The sequence below is a fragment of the Anas acuta genome, chromosome Z, assembly GCF_963932015.1.
Source record: "Anas acuta chromosome Z, bAnaAcu1.1, whole genome shotgun sequence".
In the NCBI taxonomy this organism is placed as follows: domain Eukaryota; kingdom Metazoa; phylum Chordata; class Aves; order Anseriformes; family Anatidae; genus Anas; species Anas acuta.
Genome location: NC_089017.1, coordinates 68,637,786 through 68,658,658, shown reverse-complemented (window position 1 = coordinate 68,658,658; position 20,873 = coordinate 68,637,786). Strand labels below are relative to the sequence as shown.

The following is a 20,873-nucleotide window of genomic DNA, read 5'->3' as shown; positions in this document are numbered from 1 at the left end:
TCTCCTCCTCCTCCTTCTCCTCCCTCCTTCTCCTCCGTTCGCCATGTGGAGACCACCAAGCACCGGCCCCGCAGCGCTCCCCTTAACGCTCTCCGGGCACCCCCCGCTCCTCCACCTCTCCGCTGCTTTTGGCGCACGTAAGTGAATCACAGGTGCGGAAAAATAATAATAATAAATAATAATAATAAAAACCACCAAGAAACCCGCAACCTCTCGCGCCGAACCCCGCATCGCCTCGCAGACAGCAGCGGGAGTGCTCATCCTCCCGGCTCCCACCGCCGAAACGCGGCTCCCCCGTTCCCCCCCCGGGTCCCCTCCGGTCCCCCTCGGTCCCCTCCCGGTCCACCCGACCCCCACGGCCCCGCTCACCCCGCGGTGCGGTGCAGAAGCTCCGCTACGGGCTGCGGTGTCCATGCGGGCGGGCGGGCAGCGCCCGCAAGCCGGGCATCGTGGTCCGCCCCTGCCTCCTCTGCGCCGCTGGAGGGGCGGGGGACACACACACACGCACGGGGTTGTCTTCCCTATAAATATTTATTTATTTATTTATTTATTTATTTATTTTGCTTCTTCTTGCACCACTCCTCCTGGCCTGCTTTATTTATTTATTTATCCGTTTATTTATTTATTTTAATGATGCCAAGAGGATAATCGGCGCGGCTCCTTCCCCGTCTCCCGCCTCTCCACCTCTGCCTCCCCGTGCTCCGGAGCCGGGGAGGAGGAGGGAGGGGAAAGGGGCCGGCTGCGGAGGGGCGGGCGGAGGGGAGGGCAGGGAGCGAGGGCTCCCCCCCTCCCCAGCTCCCCCTTTCCCAGCCGTGGGACCCGGCGCCCTCTTTTGTGCCGGATCCGCTCGTCCTCCGGGGTTCCCTGGTCCCACAGGGTCGCAGGAGGGTGGGGAAGGGGTGAAGGGGAGACAAAACGCCCCCCATCGCAGGGACGGAAATTCCTACCTCCCATTTGCAGCTGGCGGCCAGAGGCTGGATGTGGCCAGGCTATTCCTCCCCTAGCCCCAGCTGCTGGGAGCTTACAGCTCCACTGTCTTCATCCAACATTACCGTAGGCTGGACTGCCCCCTCCCCTCAAAAAGAAGGGGGGAGAAAAAGGATGGGCACAGGGAGCAAAGCAAACAGACAGGGGGCTGGGATCCGGGTGACCTGTAACTGTGGGTGCCCCTGAGCTCCAGAGGTGCTTGGGTTAGGCAGCAGGCACAGCATAGAGCATGGCCTCAAAAGACATGGCCATGGCAGGAGGCTGGGATCCAGGACCTTATTCAGGCTCTGGCATCAGTGTGGTGCCTCGGGCCCCTATACCTCACCTGCAGGTGCCAGGCAGTGGGCAGGATGGCTGACCATCACTGCTGTGCACCCTTAGAGGTCACACTCCAAAAATGTGCATTTCCCTCACCTGAGCAGCCTTGCTCTCATGCTGAAGCTGCTGGGCCACTCTGAATTACTGGAACCGAAAATAACCTTTTCTCAGCAAACTATCACTAATGAGGCTCAGTGAGGACACAAACAGTGGCTCGCATCTTCTCCATGTTAAACTCCAGTTTGACACCAAGTCACAGATGTGTTATAATAAGTGAGAATGTTACCACCCCAACCGCTCGTATGTGAGCCAAATTCATAATTGGCAGGCCAAAGATGAGGCAACCCAGTAGTTATTCTACTGAAAATGAGCACAGAGTCCCAGCTTCCCACAAGTGTGTGAAGTCCTCCTGCCAATATGGTTTAACAGAAAATTGGGGGAAACAAAACAAAAAAAAAAGAAATAGCATCCAGAATCATGAAAACAAAATTTGTATCTGTGGAGAAATGGAGCTTCATTTCTCAGTTACCAAGGTATCTGCAGAAGCCTTTCTGGATGCTTCTTTGTCCCCTCACCTCACAGAGAGGGAGCACAGTGTCACAGGACTGTGACTTGCCCAAGATCACTAGAAGCCCTACACTGTGTCTGGCCTGCATGCACACTGACTGAGAAAAGCAATATAAAGTTGCCTGCTCAGGGCTGAGAAGTGTTAATTTTTTGTCTGCTGCAATGCAGAGAAAAACATATTTGTGCATCTAGAGCCTTTTTCCCTTGTAAGAGTTCAGGAGCACAGACACAGCCTGATGAACATACCTCAGTCGAGGTATTCCTGCTTGTTTAAGCAGTGTGACAGCATGGGAAGCATTCACCTGATCACACCCAAACACCGACACCCAACAGATTTATCAAAGTTAAAGTGAAGAACAACTGCTCGGAAACTAAACATGAAACTCTCCAATTTGCAGTTTGACATCACTGCAGTTTCACCTTTTCTTTCACTTTTCTCCATGAAAGAATGGCATTTACAGACCTTGGCTGGATGTGAGAGGGGGCAGAGGGAAACCAAAACAATAAGATGCCTTTCTGCTGTTTTCCCACTTTGCACCGCCAGCAAGCCCTGTGGAAAAAGAGCAGAAAGGTGGGATTTTTCTCCTGCTTTTTGGTGCTTGGCTTTCTGACCTGCTTGTCATTTCAGGAAAGCTCAGCAGGGCATGAGGTTGTCCTTCCTAGTGTGGGAGTTGTGTGGCTTGAATGGAGCTACAGCAGCAGCAGCAATGGCTATTTTTAGCCTAAAGTTGGCCAAGCAGTTCCAGAAAGCATATTAACAGGAGAAACATTTGATAACAAAGCAAGTAAACAAAAGTGAAAACAAACTGAGAAACGTAAACAATAATGATCTTTTACCAGAGGCACTTACTGAATGACAAAAATGTAGAAAACTGCATGCTGCATCTCAGGCAACAAGACTCAACACCACAAAAAAAAAAAAAAAAACAAACACAAAAAACCAAAGGCAACATTTCAACAGTACCTGTTGCATTTAGGACAATTAGAGCATCTTCTTTTAGCACTGTACATCTGGACTAGGATTTTTAGAGATGCCTGATTCAGCAGATCTCATTAAATATGCATATTCCAGATAAAGCATACCCGACCTGGTAGTTTAAATAGACATTAATCACCTTCCTAGGCACATCTGTGTTTTGAATGAAAGCATAGCTGGTACCCAAAATGTAATGAGATTCACTGAGAACTGCCTGCCTAATTTGCTTGGAGAATAGCTGCCCACCTTTGCTAGTGAAATCATGTGGGCAAGGTGCTGCTCTCTATGTGCTACTCTCTAAAGTAGGCAGGAGAAAGATATAAGGATATATATTATAGAAGAAAGATTCATTTTTTACTGCTAAAAGCAACAAATTTTAGTTTCAGATCAATGGTAATTCAGTGGGGGCATGGATATCTGTCAGCTCCTTCATCTGGTATTGGATTTGGAGGAATCGATTGCAATAATTCAGCAGTCTGTAAATCTTCACGGAAGAATGAATGCAACAACATTCACCACAGCCAATTCAGGTACTTCCCTTAGCAGTTTTTTTACTGGTATTAGCTCCTGGCAGCAGTTTCTTCTCTTTCCAGAAGAAATCCTAATAGGGTATCTCATGCTCTGACTCATCTCCAGGCGTGAATAATTCCATTGAAGCCCGTTGCAGCACACATTCAAAATTGTTTGCTAGCATGAGTGTTTGGCTAGATCCAATCCAGAAATTCGGAACAATTTGTGTAACCACCAGCCATTAACAGCTTGTGTAGCGCAGTGTATAGGCTGGAACCAGTTTGCTCTTCACACAGGGGAACATCACAGTGAAGCTCCATGTTCTGATATCTCTATCAGGAAAGAGATGATACTGAAGTCCTATATTCATACATTATTCTGTCATGTCTTGCAGCAAGGTGATCATGACAAAAAAAGTATTCACTACTTTTAACATGCTTTCTCTTGCAGCTAATTTCATGAGTGGATTTCCTCAAAAAGAAGGATTAGCACTTGCTGCTTTGTCCCTCTCATCCTTAAACACCTCGTTGTTGACCCAATCTCACTTTTTTCCACATCATTAATAAAAAGTTTCAAATAAGTAACCTCGGAGTTTAGTGCATAAGAATTCAGCATAAGGCCTCACTAGTAAAATCTGTTAAAAGATTTACCCCAATACTTTCTTCAGCATGCAAAAGGGTAGACTTTCAGCAGATATTTTTTATTCTCCTATTGACCAGAACATCTGCATTTGATTCATGCACCCACCTATCTCTGCACAGAGTAAGATGACAACAATCGTACACACAGAACAAGCTGCATCTGTAGGATTTATGTGTAAAGCATGGAGATGAAATATTTGCGAACAATACTGCATAAATAACTTTAGGATTTATTTGGGGATTTTGTTAAAGCTAAGTATCTTCTACCTAAGAATATTGCATTTATTTAACTATCTTTGATGAAATGACATTACACAGCCCTCTACACTAGCAAGAGATTTGACCATACCATTTATTATGGTGTCAGAAGCTTTTCATTGAAAATTCAGTGCATTTGTCTATGTCAGTCTTAGTAGTCTCAATACCAGGGCAACTGTTGTGGTATTACTATCTGTTACAATCTAGATTAACACATCTTCTTGAGATCGCAGATTAAAGACTCAACTTCTCTAAATCTGAGAGGCCTCAATAGGCAGTCATTTTATCGAAGGATTTTCTGGTGGGGCAGAAAATGAACTGTCCTGACCACACAGCATGCACTGTAGAGGTGCATGCTGTGAAGCCCATCTTCACAGTATTCAACCTGAGACACCATCCACCTCAGATGTGCTGAGCTGTGCTGTGGCCAAAGTAAGCCCCTTGCTTGAGTATAATCATGAGTGATGCACCAGAGTATCGGAGTCCTGCAATAAATCAGGACTGATTTGCACTGTTTGTTGTCTCACCAACAGTCCCTTGGCCACTGAGGTGTGCAGAGGTGTGCTGTGCAGACAGAAGGCCTGGGGAGGACGAGAAAGCAGCAAAGAGGTATCAAGGATTTCCTATCTCTCTTTGCAGACTGCACACTGCATGGCTAATTAGTCACAGGAAAACGTACCACCTGTGTACCCAACGTAAGATAGCAGTATTCCACTTCAGTTTCAGGGGAAACAAGTTTCATAAACAATCCCAGTACTTGAGTCTCTTGTGGATGAAGGATATTTCTGTCCACAGGGGAATATGATAGAAATTGCCATTTCTTATTACACACTAAAGACAAAGTCCAGTTTCCTATCCAACAACAAAGGATTCAAGTGTAAAGCTCGCACAAGTTAAAGCCCATGGAGAAGGAGTAAATGGATTTTTAACATCTTACCTTGCTACTTACAGGTACAAAAATCTTTCAGCTGCCAACAATACAGAAGAAGTCTTCACTGTGGAAGAAGACTGACAGGGAAGGGCAACAAAACAACCTGGAAGGAGGGTTGTGAATGCAGCGAGCAACCTGCCTTGCAACACTGCCACCAAAATTATTCAGTCTTCAGGGAGTGGGGAACCATTTCTCTGCTTTGCAACAGCAGATTGATGCTTTCTAACAAAAACACCTCTATACGCAGACATACACACACACAAGGCTGTTGATAGGAGGTGATACAACTAAGATCGCGAAAATCACCTCCTAGCTTTACATATGTTGTGATAACAAATTACATTTACATAATGAAGTGTACTGGCAGTCAAGCCCATGCTAAGTGGGTGTAAGCAGGTAGCATGTCTCAGCCATAACTCAGAAGGCTGTCTTTGACACATGGGGGAGTTGCATGTACCACACGTTCTGTTTGTTGTTTGTTTGTTTGTTTTGTTTATTTTTCTGGCATCTCTCTACTGAGAAGAGAGAAGATTCCCTCTCCATATTGTTAACAGCAAGTTCCTAATTACTGTAGAACAAGAGCTGAGCAAACCAGAATTTGCACCTGAGCAAGAGGTGCTGTGTATTTTTTTTTTTTTCTTGTATATGCATAAGACCAGCACACCAGACAAACAATCCACAGAGAACAATACTCATACCACAGCCCAGTTCTCTAAATTGCCCTTTATCTGTTGGCTTAAAGCTTCGGATCAGGAAACACCCTCTATTTGGACGGTATTTGAAATCTTACTTTAGATTGCTTAAACCAATTTTTGGCCTCTATGCCCATCTAGATTTTTTTTTTCCTGTCTTCTTTTTATCTTTGAACTTGTTAATCACAGAATCACAGAATCACAGAATTTCTAGGTTGGAAGAGACCTCAAGATCATCGAGTCCAACCTCTGACCTAACGCTAACAGTCCCCACTAAACCATATCCCTAAGCTCTACATCTAAACGTCTTTTGAAGACTTCCAGGGATGGTGACTCCACCACCTCCCTGGGCAGCCTGTTCCAGTGTCTAAAAACCCTTTCAGTAAAGAAGTTCTTCCTAACATCCAACCTAAAACTTCCCTGGCACAACTTCAGCCCATTCCCCCTTATCCTGTCACCAGGCATGTGGGAGAACAGACCATCCCCCACCTCGCTACAGCCTCCTTTTAGGTACCCGTAGGGAGCAATAAGGTCGCCCCTGAGCCTCCTCTTCTCCAGGCTGAACAAGCCCAGCTCCCTCAGCCGCTCCTCGTAGGACTTGTTCTCCAGGCCCCTCACCAGCTTCGTCGCCCTTCTCTGGACTCGCTCGAGCACCTCCATGTCCTTCTTGTAGCGAGGGGCCCAAAACTGAACACAGTACTCGAGGTGCGGCCTCACCAGAGCCGAGTACAGGGGGACGATCACCTCCCTAGCCCTGCTGGTCACGCTGTTTCTGATACAAGCCAGGATGCCATTGGCCTTCTTGGCCACCTGAGCACACTGCTGGCTCATATTCAGCCGACTGTCCACCATCACTCCCAGGTCCTTCTCTGCCTGGCAGCTCTCCAACCACTCATCTCCCAGCCTGTAGCTCTGCTTGGGGTTATTGCACCCCAGGTGCAGGACCCGGCACTTGGCCTCGTTGAACTTCATGCAGTTTAATGGCACTGGGTAAGTCCTACCTTGAAAACACAATCCTATCATAAATAGGATTCCTCCTGTGAGATTTTCTAGCAGCATTCACATTTGGAAAACAGATATAGCAATGGGAAAAAGTTATCCACATCTTGCGTAGTTATCCTCATCTTGTGTAAGATATAAACAAGTACAAATTCCTGTCATTAGCTCCCCTTTCCCATCATTTTGTGAACCTTTCCAAACATTGATGTTCTATGCCTGAACAGCTGGGCTAGCTTTTTCACAAAAGTATGACATTATTCATATGGGCTGGGATGCTCCACCCAAGACCAGGTCTTTTCTGTACACTTCAGAAGGCACCTACCCCTTGCTCAACAGCGAACAGAGAAAGACCAGAAAAGGCAGAAGGAGTGATCCACAAATGCTGGCTTTCAGTTTTAGAGCTAGAACTATTTAAGGTGCAGCTACTCAAGTATCATAAGAATAAATTCTGCTTTTCCCCACAGGCTTTGAAAGACTCAATAGAATTTGCAGTCAGTTTTAGAAATTTATAGTGCTTACATCTTAGAGGGAAGCAGGAAAAAGCCAGCAGCCATAGTCCTCAAACCGTTGCTGAGTACTTCACTTGCTACCTGCCTGAGACCACTTGATGAATAGACAAATTTTTTTTTTTGACAAGAATAAAGGCAAGAAATCCATGTATATGACAGCAGTGAAGACTAAGACTATTCCAGTATACTTTGACAATTTATTCAATTAATTGCTCAAGGCATTAGTTAAAATGTAGTGAACTTTTAGTTTTGTTGAGATGGAGTCTCAACTTTAAGCTTTCTGAACACCATCCATCGTACTAGACAGTGGTGATTTTAATCTCATAAGTGGGATGGCTCCTGCTAGACCTAATGCCAAGAACAGCTGGCTGGGCAGGAGAAAGCATTTTGGGCTTTTCATATTCTTGGGTATGAGCATTTAGGGAGGTTCAAATAAGCAAATATGTAATTTCTCTACACACAAGAGAAAAGGTGTTAGCAAAATTAGTAGATTTATGCTTTCAGAACATCCAGACCAAGTCTGTAGAGACTACATCTACAGCCCATCTCACAAATAAGCAAATGAGTCAGTGTAGCATGCAGCATTTTGCTCTCCAATTTAGTGTTTAAATTTCAGAAAAAAGGACAACTCCATAAAAGTTTCAGATTCTGGTGAAGGTTTTTGTGATGTTTGAATAAGCAATCTCAAAACACAAGCAAGTCTCAGCACTCCTAAAAAAGAAGCTCCTCCTAATTTTCTGTGAGTAGTAGTTCATATGTGTCTGAATAGCAGACCTCAGAAATATGAAGGTCTGACCTATAGAAAGATGTACTAATTTACCTACGTTGGTAACCCAGATGTTTATATATTTTTGTATCAACTCACAGCAACTTAGCTTGTCTGCCTTATCTTGCTGAACTGGACTTTACCTTCTAGTTTCTAACCAAGCTATGCAAGATTTGCCTTGGTGTAACTTCATGTATTTCCACTTTTCATTAGGTTTTGTCATTATAGTACAAACATGTCAAGCTGCACTTTCTCTTCATATAACATTCACACTCAACAGGAACCCATCTTAGCACTTAAAGCCAGGCACACCTTTTCCATCACTGTGATTATTTTTGAATATTGTTTTAAAAAGTACATTTCCATTTTGGGGGTTTGAACATCCCCTGTGCCAAACAGTAGCCAACTGTGTTCAAAGTATGAATGAAGTTTTAAAACAAAGGGCCTTAATCTTGTGGCTTACCCCATACACTGCTTGGTATTTTTTACTTGGTTGGATTTGTGCTGCAATTACACCTTGAGTCACAGTCCAGCAGCAGTCGTGTCTAGCAAGTCTTTCTTATTATGAAATCCACAGATGTATCCTTAGATCTCTTCATTCTTGAGGAGAGGCAAAACCAGCAGTTCTTCTAAGTGCATTTGGGTCTGATCTCCCAGGGCAAGCCTTTGAGCACACTTACTAAGCTGTTTTGACTTGTGCATTAAGATCTGCACTGAAATTCACTGGTAGAGCTGCAGGCAAATGACTGGAGCACTGGCTCGGCTCTGGCCTGAGGTTAACCAGGATGAACAGGGCATAGAAAAATATCAGATGTGACACAAGAATATTGCTGAACATAACAAATAATAGGAGGTGGTGATGATGGAAGTTAGAGCAAGTGTCAGGAAGAACGGCTATGAATCACAGGTGGCTAAGGGCGAGTTGGATGAGGCATGGCCAAACTGCAGAGGTAACTGGGGGAGGACTAGGGGCCTTTGGGGGTGTGCAGTCTTGAAGAAAACAAACAAAATACAAAAACAAACAAAAAAAACCACTGTACCCAGGTAACTGTATTGGGAATAGCACTTCAGATGAAGATTGCCTAGGTAACAGTATCAGAAATGACAGGTTTAGTGTCTGTGGGTAAAAAACAAGTAGATATGGTCTTAGAGGAGATGGAGGGTGGCAAAAGGAAGTGCCAGGATTGGAAAAAAGAGAGACAAGAAATGGGGAAAGAGATAACAAGGTATGCAGGCCATGTGAATGCAGCTGTCCGGAGGCAGTCCATCACTTGATCCCTGAAGCTGGAGCAGGACAGTGAACAAAACCCCATAGTTTCATCTGCACCATATGAGCAGGGTCAGCCCACAGCCTTGGGAGAAGTGCGTGGGAGCAGGGCAGTGTGCTTTTCCTGTACAGGGATGGACCACACTGAGAATCCTTTTAACACCTCATTGGTGCATGTTCCTGGTGCAGCAGCATCAGTGGCTATGCACCACCTCCTAGCAGAGGTCCAACCCGTCTGTCTTTGCTCTCTGAAGCTGCTCCAGGGAACAGCCAGGAGATGAATGTCACTTCTGTTGCACTAACCATGTCCTCGCTTCCTAAATGTTTCCAGCTCCTGCTGCCTCATAGTGCCACATCCCAGCTGTCAGTTGTTTGCAGCACTAATGAACAAGAGAATTTTAAGGACCAGGAACAGATTTTGGAAGCTGTGGTGGTTTTACCGTACTGGGCAGCTAAACCCCACAACCGCTCTCTCACTCCCCCTCCTTTAGATGAGGAGGGGGAGAAGTAAAGCAAAGAACAACTCACGGGTTGAGATAAGGATAATTTAATTAAAGGGAAATAATTATAATAATTAAATAAAGACTACCATGAACTAACAATTTAACTAAGGGGAAAATAAAAAGGGAAAGGGGAAAGGGAGGGGAAAAAAGGAAAATAAAAAGAAGGGAGGAAAACAAACCAACAAAATAAATGAAGGCTATATGGAAGTGCAGAGGAAAGAAATTACTCTCTACTTCCCACAAATGAGCGATGATTGACCACGTCCTTGAAGCAAGGCCTCAACGCACGCAGCCGGTGTTCGAGAGGAGGACCGACGTCTTCCAAACGAGAGCCCACCCCTCCCCTCTTCTTCCTGTTTCCACCTTTTATTGCTGAGTGTGACACCACATGGTATGGAATATCCCTTTGATTGGTTTAGGCCAGCTGCCCTAGTGATGTTTCTCTCCTCACCTTTTGCCCACCCCCTAGGAGGGTTAGAGAAAGGCCTAATACTGTGCCACTGCTGCTCAGCGGCAGACACAACACTGGTGTGATAACACTGCTGTTCCAGCTACAAGTACAGAGTACGGCACTGTATGGGCTGCTGCTGGGAAAGTTAACATTCCAGCCAGACCCAATACAGAAGCCTGACTTGCCAACATTATGGTCAAGAAGAGTTGTTAGATATATCAGCCAGTACCTATTGTTACTTCCTTTTTCTTCACTGTAAGAGTGATTTTAAAGGATTTTAGTGGGGAGATCCCTTACCATCAGTTTAAACAGTGTTGTCTTTATATCAACAGAGAATATAATCTCCCTCTGTCCTCTTTTCCAAAAAGGAGCCAACCCTCTGTGCCAATTTTTCTACTCACGGGTCCCCATCAGATCTCAAAGGCAAGTGTGGTGCCTCTGTGCAACCAGTTTTGCATCATATCAAATGCCAGTGTGAATTTATTTCCATGTGCTCAGCCTAACAGCAAGATTAGCATGCAATGTCACAGAGCCTGAAGATCAAAACAAATCTGAAGTTTGCAGAACAGCTCTAGAGAAAGGAAGTTATTAAGAAGGAAAGCAGCTATTGAGTTTAATTATATTGTCATCTGATAGTTTTGTTAAGTCCAACTACATCTGTATGCAGCAGCTGAGAACCAAGTTCTCAAGTCGTAACAACTGTTTTGGTGGATCAGAAAGCTGGGACCTGAAGTAAGCTGTTAGTTGGACAGTGATTACATTGAAGAGGTTGCGTAGCTCTGCTGGGATACCTGGCGTCACACACACAAGTAAATTCAGAGTTACCGCTTCATTTTATAAGGCTTGATATTAACTTGCTCATACTTCTGGTAAAGCAGATTTTCCATTGTGCTTGAGAAATGAAACTCCAGAAAGGCTGCTTGTGAAATCTGTATGCAGACTGAACAACAACTTCTTTAAAGGTACTTCTCGAGAATAACCTCATTCTGTCAGCCTGGGCTCATCATGACACGAGAGCAGAAAAGACAGTCTCTATGTTTCTTTCCCACTTCATGAAGTTATCTATGACTGAGCTGGCACTGACTCTTTTTATTTATTTATTAATTTTCATTAAAAACATTTCAAAAAAGGATAGGACGAGAACAGGAGTTCCTACAGGCCATTACAGATATACCAATAAGTGTGTTGCTGCTGGCAGTTGTGATTTAGGAGGATTCTGTTCAACACTTTGCATTATGTCAGTGCAATCCGGTCACACAAACCAAGCACTCCAGCTCTATAGCCAGCCATGGTCAGGCTAAGATACAGGCACACATATATTTTCTGGATGGACAGAACAACATTTTGGGTCCTCACAATGCAGGGTTCCCACGGGACTGCGCACAGTCATGACAGACATGTAAGTGACATACTGGGTATCTCTAGCTGGTGCTTTCTCTTCCCTTCAAATAAAATTGTGCATCTTTTGGGGAAAAAAAAGTCAAACTGTATTTTTTGCTTTTTTTTTTTCATCAGTAATAAATTTTCTGTAGAAACAAAAGGCAACAGAATGTACTGTCTTAGAAGATGGATGCCTGCTTTCTTTTGTATATACAAGAAAGGAGGACAGGTAGTGACTTTTGACTCTGATATGATTCAGCAGCTCATTAAATAAGGGATATGCATTTGACTGACTCAATTTTTGGGAAAAAAAGTGGACTAGTCCTCTCATTACCACACAAAGATTGTGTGGCATCAAAAATAAGATAATTAATGAAATCTTAAAAAAAATATAAATCCTTATATACTCATGCTATTTGTATTGAGGTGACAAGCCATCACAAAGTCAAATCAAAGCCTAAGCAGAGTAAGAAATGCCATTGCAGCTGCAGAGTACTTTGGACAGCAGCCAACAACCACTTACTACCCTGTGAAGGTGGCTAATGCAGTCTAAGTACCAAGAAGAGGGTAAATTGTAAAGGTTTGACCGGTTTGTTCAGCTATCAACCAACCAAAAAAATATTCTATTTTGTAGCAGACCCAAGGTACTAACATGAAGCAGGAAGACATTTCTCCTTTGAGAACAGTTTCACAAGAACAAGGAGGATGCACAATTAACTTGACCAGAGAGACTTCCAGGGCTGTTTCTGAATTGTGACCAGCCCTTTCTGCTTTATTCACTGCAGTAATTCAGTTGATTTAAGGTGGTCATCCACAATGTTTGGAGGTAGAGGGGAGGAAACAAAGAGAATTTGGCTCCTCTGAAGTTTGGTTTCTCAGTTTAAAAATGCTTCCTTTGTGAAAAAAAAAAAAAAAAAAAAAAAAAAAAAACAACAAAAAAAACAACATAGTAATTTATGTCCTGCAATGTCTCTTTGATAAGCGAGGTGGTAGAAGACAGCAGAAGGTGTGGAAGAACCTATAGGTCTTTTATCTCCACCTTGTGCCCTGCTAGGTTTAATACAAGGTATAGGAGAGTTGAGTAGCACAGAATATCTTTTTTTTTTATCAGGTACAAACACTTCTACTTTGAATTGACTGCATTACATTTAGAATTTCTAAAGCATTTCAGAAATATTAGCAAAAATATTTATTTTATGTAATTTTTATACTGGTGTTATTCCTTTCTTTATTTTCAAGAGGCTCGTGTATCTGTCAAAGCACCATGTACTTACTTATATGTCAAAGTCAGTCACAGCCTGTTTTGAGATCAAAGACTACTGTGCTCCTGAAGGTGTAGATGCACAGTCTGGTCCAGAGGAATTTTTTCCCTGTACACAGGCAGGTGTGTTATACGGGTGTGAAAAATCTCCTGTGATAGCTTGGAGTTGCATACACTGCTTATCCTGGAAGCAGGGCCCTGCAGACCTGTCACAAATGGGGCTGATTCAGTCTTAATGATCAGAAATTCAACATCCTCTACTTATCAGTCTGGGCATAGTGACTTGCAGAACACAGATGCTTCCAGCTCTTTTAGGATATGCACCAAAACTTTATACCCTAATGCTTTATAATACACTAGGGTTTTCAAAGACATTGTCTTCTTTAAGTCATTGCAATCAGATCTATCTGTGGATCTTCTGGAGACCTCAGCCATGACTAGGTATCTCATGACCCTAGGAACAAGAGACACCAAACCAGTAGAGGGCTCAAGATTATTAGATCAACATAAGCTCTATGGCAACTATGTATGAAACCATTTACATAGAAATTGTTCTCTGCCACTAAAAGAACAACAAGTCAAATCAAGAGTTGGTTCTATATTTTAAACCTTGAAAAGCCTAGAGATCTTTTACTGTTTCTGACTGGGAGAGGAAAGCCAGAGTCTTGGGAGGTTTAAAGGAAAGTTGCAGTTAGACACACAATAGTGGTATTTCTGGTCAATAACAGTGGGGATAAGAAGTTAAGCTGTGCATTTTGGCCCTGAATTCATTGCTGTCCTAAATAGAATCTATATTAAATGTCAGTTAAAAGTAATTAAAAAGAAAAAAAAAAAAAAGGAACACAAAATAAAAGTTAATACACAGTATCCACTGAGTAATGTCCCCTCAGATATGGATTCCCAGAAGCAGGGCTTGCTTTGAAAGAGCACTAAAACCTAATTCGTGTAATGGCAAGTTCAATTCATGTAGCTCTTCCAGCATAAGGAGATCAATTTAGAAATGATGAATATAAAGAATGTGGATGCTGAGCTGTTGCATATGATCTTAGCCCAAGTAGTTATTGGATTTATTCACCCACAGTAAAGATACTCCAATTTCCGATAAAAGAAGGGGAAATTAAGATAGGGAATGAAACATAAAACACAGAGCTCTCTGCTAAGGGAGCAGGCAGAGTAGAAGTAGGTAGTACAGCTCCAGCCCATCTGCCCTTCCCAGACCTCACTTGATGAGCAAACTTTGAGCTTTTACCATGAGTTAGAATAGCCTTGTATTTGTACGAGATGCAGGAGCTCTCTAGATGTTGGTCAGCTCACTGACACCTGAAGGCGTTCTCCAGCTTTCTATTGTGCAGCAACAGGAATCCCTTAGGAGCACCAAATTCCTACCAAGCACCTGGCTTGTTAAACCTGAGAACAGGATGAGGAAGGAAAGTGGACAGGCAGTAACACACCACCTGACCTGCTTCAGGACTGGTGGAGCAGATTTTCTCCTAGGGTATCATTAGTTCCTGTCACTGGGGCAAGTCCTTAACACTGGCTTGACAGAACTGATTAGTTTTTGAAGACAGGGTGTACTATAGCTCAGAGACCTCTGTGAAGCCAACTCCTTTCTTTATCTCTATTTTCCCCTGTAACAGCACCATCAGGGACCACCACATTAGAAGGGGCACAGACATTGCCATGCAACCTTTCCACATCTCCACTTAGCCTCTATCCAAAACTAAAATTCACCATTGTTTAAAAAAACATGGAAATTGAGAACAGCACAAGCACACACACTGCTTGTTTTGGAAAGGTGAAGACTACAGCTATTGCAGAAGAGTCCTGCTTAAACTAAACTGTGGCTCTGCCTCCCAGAAAGTCAAAAGGATGCCTCTCTCATCCTCTTGCAGCTCAGATGAAAATGTAAACCTCTCCCAGAGAGGAAGACAGCTTAATAGCAAAGAAGCAACTGTATAACAAATGAGATGTTTCTAACATTTACTTTTAAAATGTGCCCCTAGGTAATAAGCACCACCTTCTTCTGATACCAAAGGGAAACAGGGCGGACAGGAAAGAAAGGTTCATTGAAACAGTTTCTTGTCAGATGAATAAATAAATAAATAAATAAATAAATAAATAAATAAATAAATAAATAAATAAATAGATAGCACTAGCACGATTGCACCTTAATTTTCTTAAAGAAAACAAAGAGTGTAATCATCTAATCTAGTGCTTTCAGAGGAGGATAAAATGGATTGAAACAACTATTTTTTTCTCCTAGAATACCCTGTCACTTTCCTAGAACCTTTTTTATTGGGAAGGAATAGAAAAGATCTTCCTGTCTCTCTGCTTTTAATGACTGTCACTGCAAGCTGAGATACTGAGTACAATGAACCCACCAAGTTAGATCTATTATTAGGGCATGAATCCTGGGTGCATTTTCACTATAAAAATGCACTGTTATTAAATAATTAGACCTGTTAGGCATGTGGTCTGTTTCTGCAGGGTCTCCAGGACACTTGCGAGGCACCATTGCTTTCCCTGCATTAAAATCTGGGGAGAAAGTAAAGAATTTACTTTTTATCAGAGGTAGAAAATGAGGTAAATGTATTAATCTGGACTTCAGGCACTTCTGTATCTGCTTCTCTTCAAACATTCAGAATTTGAGTTTAACACTCACCACAAAATAGAGTTATTTGCAAGATTCAGACTTAGAGTTTGTTAAAAATGCAGGGAATTATATTTTTCTCCACAAAATCAGATTTTGGAGAAATGAAATTTCAGTTAAGAGAAAAAAGTCACTACTCAGGGTGGTGGGAATCTATTTTCTTTTCTGCTTGTCAGCGAACAATCCTAGCTAATATCTATCTAAACAAACATGGAATATAAATCATAGCAAAAGATCTATTTTCTTTGTAAATTCTTACATTGAAACTATTTCAAATGCTAGGGCCTTGTCAGGTCCTTGTAACATCATTTGTCATGTCCTTAAATCTAGATACCTTAAATATTATTTGAACTTCCTTAGTAAGGAAAGATGCTCTGGAGAAAATAGAATTATTAGTGTATCATTCATTTGGACTGTGCATGTGAGCTCATTGATAAAAACAGATACAGCCTGTAACATATGCTGTTAAAATATGAAACAAATCCATAACATTGTTCTGAATTCAGCAAAGCCACCCTTCTGGCTTTTTTTTTTTTTTTTTTTCTTTTTTAGTTCTGCTTTGGCAGTTATGATTGTATATTTATTTGCTTGAACCATGAAGTGAATGATATATTATTAAATTTGTTCTTTCTACTATAAATGCTTTGCACTTTCTTGAATATATGCCATTAACAGGTCTTAACATTTATTACAGTTATCAGTATTATTCCCATTCTTCAATTACAGGGGAAAAATAAAATGCCACCACACACACACATGCACCAAAATAACAGTAATAATGACAACAAAACACCAAAAAACAAAGAGAGGTGCAGAAATATGCTTAACATATCTACTATGAACATAGTAGATATGTTTCCCTGTCCCAGGCAATATTTACAGCCCCCAGAATATGGGAATCATTACTGAACATTTAGTTTGATGTCCCTGAAAGAGACAGATACAGGAAAGAAAATTTATCTTTGATAATTTATTTCCATTAAACGATCTATGGTGGAAGGGACCCTGAAAGCTGTTATGAAGCTGTTCTGGTGAAGTGCCTTGGGGATTCAAATAATGCCAAGCACAGTATGCAAACCAGGATCCACCTGTCATAGAAAAAAATCAAATGCCAAATAGAGTTCATACAAAGCCCATGTCTTAATTGTTACTATTTACGGATATGCAGATAGATTTATGTAGGCAAAAAAACATTTACAATAGATGTGTGCACAAAAGGCACTAGCAGAGGACTGTTTTCCACCTCATCCTGTTCTTCTTTCCCCTACATGCCCAACAGGGATTCAGTCTAGATGGGTGATGAATTGACTACCTTTGATGTGAATGGTAAATACTTCATCGCCTACTCTACAAAGTCTGTTGGTTAATATTTATAGGAATTTAGGAATATTAAGTTATTTGAGAAGGATCATATATATTCCAATATATACAGGGGAGGAAGGGAAAAGATTGTCAAAGTTTACAAAGACATCAGATCATGAAGTGCCTTGTGAAGACATTAGCTGCTGAAGGAGCTAGTTATTTAAGAGGAACTCAGTCATTTTAATGAACACATTTCATGAAAGTTTAATGTTGTCTTATGTTGTGAATCTTAAATCCTGGGCTCCTGAAACAAGGTGATTATATGTGAATCCCCACTTTCATTTTTCTTACACCATTGTTAAAAGCATTAACCCTAATGAATCAAGTTAAAGGGAGAGTGGGGAATTTTCAGATGTATTGTTTCCAAACTTTATTTTTTTTATTAAAATTTCTTGAATTTAGAAAGTTTTTCTGCATCTTTGAAAGTGCTGACATGGGTCCTCTGTTGCAGCTCCGACTGTGATATGTTAAATAGTGAAGCTTATTATAATTCTGGGATTTTTTTCCTACAAAAAATTATGTAAGAAGCATGAAGAGAGTGGAATTATTAAAGTGCCTCAGCCTGTCTGATGAAGCAAACTGAAAAGTCTTTTGGGTCCATTTACTTTGACTACAAAGCAGAGATCAGGAACCAGGAGCTCTACGTTCACCAGAGGATGAAAGCCCTAAATCTTGTATCCTTCCTCTCGTCCTCAGTTCTTTTCTACTCCACAACCCCACACCTATCCCTTGTATTTCTGATCTACTATGCACAGGGGTCTTTGGTGTTACTCTTCACCTTTCAATTTTTTACTCATTGTTCTTGCACAGGGTTTGTTTTTGTCTGTTCTCTGACATGTCAAGAAGACATGTTATTCATCCATATTATTAATGCTCCTCCTGTCATATCTTACTGCTTAACGCTACATTACACCCTAGTTGGAGTAATTTTTATTTCAGCAACTTGGAAGATTTTCATTTTCTTTCCACTGCCAAATTACTGTTTTCCATTTGCCATCACCTTTGGTCTCAGCCCTCCTCGGTTGTGCAGATGGAGATGGGGAAGAGTTGTATAATTAAATGCTAACGTGACAGCATATACATTTGTCAATTGCTGAGGTGTGCCGTAGACTTGTGCTTTAGCACACAGCCTGTTCTCAGCACCAGCTGCTGAGTACAAGTCTAACATTAACAGTACTACAGACTACTTTGAAAGATAATAGTAAACACTGAAATGATAGTAAAAGTGATTTGATTTATGGGAAGGTATAAGTAATCCAATGGATATGCTTTGTTCAGTTCCCTCATTTGCCCTCAATTCATACAAATACTTTTGTTGCTCTAGTTCAGTGTGCCTATAACCTACCTACTTTTGGACAAAAGGAGCTATCTGCTAACACTCACAAAGAGCAGTCAGGCATAGGAACAGGTTTCCCAGGGAGGTGGTGAAGTTACCGTCACTGGCAGTGTTTGAGGAAAGGCTGGACATGGTGCTTAGGGACATGGTTTAATGGGTAATATTGGTGGTATGGGGATGGTTGGATCAGAAGATCTTGAAGATCTTTTCTAACCTGAATGATTCTATGATTCCATGATTTGTAGTAGATTTAACCCTTGAAACAATTTGAGTGAGAATTCCTCCAATGTTACCATTTTCCTGCTATATGAAACTGTTTGCTTTGATTTCTACCAATCACTTCATTCTCATAAGCAGCACTGGCCGCAAAATTAAGCAAGTGGTAACTTCATTTCTACAGAAAAGAAAATGTTTAAATGGTCCTTACTATCCTCTTACACCACAAGTTCAGAGCCATAACTTGTTGGCCAGCTCAGGGTCACAGAGTCTCTTAAACATTGTTCAGATGACTCCAAAATCAGGGATGTCCTTAGTGCTGGAGTGGATCTTCAGCATCCCATAGTGGGGTGATGTGTTTATGAATACTAGGAGGGTATATTACAGGTCAGACAGCGGCACCTAGGAAATCTAAATATCTTGGCTTCCTCCTTCCTGCCCATGTTCCTGAAGAATGTGATTAAGTATTTGTACTCACTTTCAAAATAAGAGGGAAAAAAGAGCTATTTTCTTATAGCTTCTCTCCTCCCCCACCTTCACTAAATACCTACAGCCTTAAGGTCAGCAAGGCTGCAAAAAGCTTGGATCTTTTCCTTCTTCTTTGCTAAGGAGGTCTGAACCTGGGGGATATGTTGTAAAGAAGTTCAGAAAGTTTTTCATTGGCACTGCTCCCTATGGCACAAGGCAATTAATCTTGTACTAGAGGGGCCAATGCTCACTAACCTCATGATCAGGTCCTCAGGGATGATGTGCAGGACATAGGAGCCCAGGAGCCCTTCCTGGGGCTGGACCCCAGCTGCATTTTGGTCAGGTGCATGCTCAAGCCCTCCCCATATTCTAATTTCTGTAACAAGGAAGATAATCCAAAAAGGTCAGCAGGGAGCTTTAACTCCAAAGGGCCCCAAGATTTTCTTTTTTCCCCAGAAATCACCCTTGTGCATGCCCAATGTTTTTTTTTTTTTGTTTGTTTTGTTTTGTTTTGTTTTGTTGTTGTTGTTCTTGTTCTTGTTGATGTCGCTACAGATTTTAATTTCTTCCATGCCTCATTCACAGTTGGGTTTACAGCATTCTTACACAGCTATTCATGCTGAAAGGCTTCAAATGCAGATGAAGTCACATCCTCTTTTAACTAAATACAACCATATTTTCAATCACACCTTTTCAAACCATACACAGACCTCTGTGGGAAATCACTCTATGGAAATGCCTTATGGTGATGTGACCACAGTTCTAGATTGTTGATCCTTTTCTCCAACTGGCTGCTCATCAGTAGAATTTTTTTTCTAGGCAAGTGCTACTTCATCTGTGCTTTATCAGTAGAGAGGAGAAAGGAATATCAGTTTGGTACCCTCTCTGCTGATGATGCTCATTCAGTTTCCAAGGTTGTCTTTAAGACAAGAGTCTAAGAGTCACATTACTGTTTTCTTTGTCATTGTTGTCATCAATGTTGCTGTTTTTTCTTTTTTGTTTTCTCTTCCACCCAAGGCCTTGTTAACTTTATGAAATCTCATAGCCTGGTACTAATGGAGTCTGACACCCAAGGCCGCATGCAAAGCCTGTGTTGCTGCTGACGCTCATCCATCAGAGAGCTGACTGAAAGGGGCAGTGCAGCTTCTCTGACACAATCAAGAAATACATGCTTTGTTTTGTTAGTGACTATTTTTTTTCTAGCTAATACAGAAAAATCTGTACATTATGCAAGATTTATATTAAGGCATCAAAGGAAAAAAAAATAATTTATGTTGAAGACTAATAAGATAAAATGAAAATGCTTATAGCACCATAAAATAAAAATTCCAGAATCAGAAGGGTTTAAAGTAATAAGGATATGCAGAAGAAAAGCTAAGAAATAGATGAAGAAGCTCTGGTGATGAAACTCTTCCCAGCTGCCTACATATCTTTAAGAATCAGATGTGAGAGGAAAACAGTTATTTTATTCACAGGAAGCATAAGAAGAAAGTAGCTGACAATGTTACGTGTTTAAAGGCTCTCTCCAGCTCAGCACATACTCTTCCCTTTAAATACTCAGCATCATTTCTTCAAGGAAATGTAATCACCGTATCAAATCCCTTTCATCAGCACCCTCAGTGGAAACCTGCCTTCTCAACTACCACCCACTCCACAGGAGATGTCACATTGACCAACATCTCTATTTTTCAGAATTCCCTCTGTGAAAGACCCTCCAAGCAATTCCCCTGCCTGGCTCCCAGAAGACAAAATGATCTTCTCCCCATCATTTGGCTGTTCACACCAGATGGAAGAGAAGTAGTTGCTCTCTGACTGAGCAAAACAC

The 20,873-nt window shown here is 41.9% G+C and overlaps 1 protein-coding gene and 1 long non-coding RNA gene across 3 annotated transcripts in view; one reads left to right on the top strand and one right to left on the bottom strand.

Annotated features, from left to right (window-relative positions):
* Positions 1-694, bottom strand: part of PLPPR1 (phospholipid phosphatase related 1) — a 129,555-nt gene extending 128,861 nt beyond the window's left edge. The window contains exon 1 of the mRNA XM_068667035.1: positions 370-694. The gene's annotated coding sequence lies outside the window, so the exon portion shown is untranslated. The remainder of the gene's footprint in view (positions 1-369) is intronic.
* LOC137848105 (uncharacterized) lies at positions 14-5,796 on the top strand. Of its 2 annotated transcripts, none has more exons than XR_011091176.1 (4): positions 14-137; positions 3,229-3,378; positions 4,791-4,866; positions 5,209-5,796. It is a non-coding gene; the product is annotated as an uncharacterized lncRNA (long non-coding RNA). The 2 variants fall into 2 exon arrangements; XR_011091177.1 differs by having other exon boundaries at positions 18-152.
* The last annotated feature ends 15,077 nt before the right edge of the window (positions 5,797-20,873 follow it).